Source organism: Malurus melanocephalus, unplaced genomic scaffold, assembly GCF_030028575.1.
Source record: "Malurus melanocephalus ecotype Western Australia unplaced genomic scaffold, MMel_1.1 scaffold_641, whole genome shotgun sequence".
NCBI classification, from domain to species: domain Eukaryota; kingdom Metazoa; phylum Chordata; class Aves; order Passeriformes; family Maluridae; genus Malurus; species Malurus melanocephalus.
In genome coordinates, this window is record NW_026623873.1 from 318,329 (window position 1) to 319,792 (window position 1,464).

Consider the following 1,464-nt stretch of genomic DNA (forward strand, 5'->3'; position numbering starts at 1 on the left):
CATCCCCAGGACCATCCTGCCTAAAACAATGCAGCCCCTTCCTCATCCCCATCCCCAGAGCTGGGGACCATCCTGCCTCAGACAGAACAGTCCATTCCCCATCCCCATCCCCATCCCCAGGACCACCCTGCCTCAGACATGGAGCCCCTTCCTCATCCCCAGCACCATCCCCATGACCATCCTGCCTCAAACAGCGCAGCCCCTTCCCCATCCCCAACCCCATCCCCAGGACCATCCTGTCTGAGACAGCACAGCCCCTTCCCCATCCCCAGGACAATCCTGCCTCAGACAGAACATCCCCATCCCCATCCCCATTCCCCATCCCCAGGACCATCCTGTCTCACACAGAATAGCCCCTTCCCATCCCCAGCTGCAGGGACAGAGCTGCCGTGCTGGGCTGGCTCCACACCCAGGCTCTTATGGTTGAACAGCAGGAAAAACCTTTGGCTGTGCAGGGTCAGCACAGTGACCGTGGGGATGCACATATCTGGGGGCTGTCCCGTATTTGTGGGCAGTGGGATTGATGTTCACAGTCCTCAGCACTGCAGGTGGGGATGGCCCATGCCACCCTTCTGAGCCTGAAAGGCTGGGCCAGAGCCGCAGCTCTGTCCTGAAAGAAACACAGCCTTGCTGCCTGCAACTGCTGCTGAGCTCGCAGAACCGGGTGTGAGGAGCCTGGCAAGTCCTGTGGGCCCTGCTGAGCCTTCAGACACGGAGGCGATGGACAGGCAGCCAAACCGCCTGCAGAAGGACCAGGGGCTCCTGGAGATGGGGTCACCTTGCCTGATTTTGGGCAGCTCAGCCTGAACTATGTGTCCCACACCAGAGGGTCAGCAGCAATAAACAGCTGCTGGTAGAACAGACTCATCTGACCTACTTTGGCCGGCCCTTGGGCTGAAGGACACCCCACAGCCACCCCTGGCGCTGTCTAGACAAGGAGTGCCCGTCTGAGCAGTGAATCCAGCCGTGCTGCCTGCCCCAGGCTGTGGAGGGGGGCACAGGGAYGCTCTGCACCCCGAGCAGGGCTGTGACACCCCCAGCCCGTGCTGTGCTGTGCCCTGGGCTGGCGCTGGCTGCACGGGCAGACAGAGCCGCGGGGACAGCGGCCAGACGGTCACTGACAGCGGGGCTGGGGACAGGCAAAGTCACCGCCCGAGCGCTGCTGGGGGGGCTGGGGCAGCGTCCCCCTGGTGTGAGCATGAGCCACGTCCATGATGGTGACAATGTTCGTGTTTCAGCCAGTGGCCGGAGCGCCCCAGGGCTCTCAGCGCTCGCCGGGGTTGGGTTGAGCTGTCTGACACCAGAGCATCCCCCTCTGGAGCGCGGCTGCATCTCCACAGCCTTTCCCTGATGCACGGGGGCTCAGGCGCTGCATCCAGAGCATGATGGCATCAGGCGACACGGGGAGACCAGGAATGTCGGTTTGTTCATCCTGGAGCAGAGGACACTGAGGGCAGAGCTCAG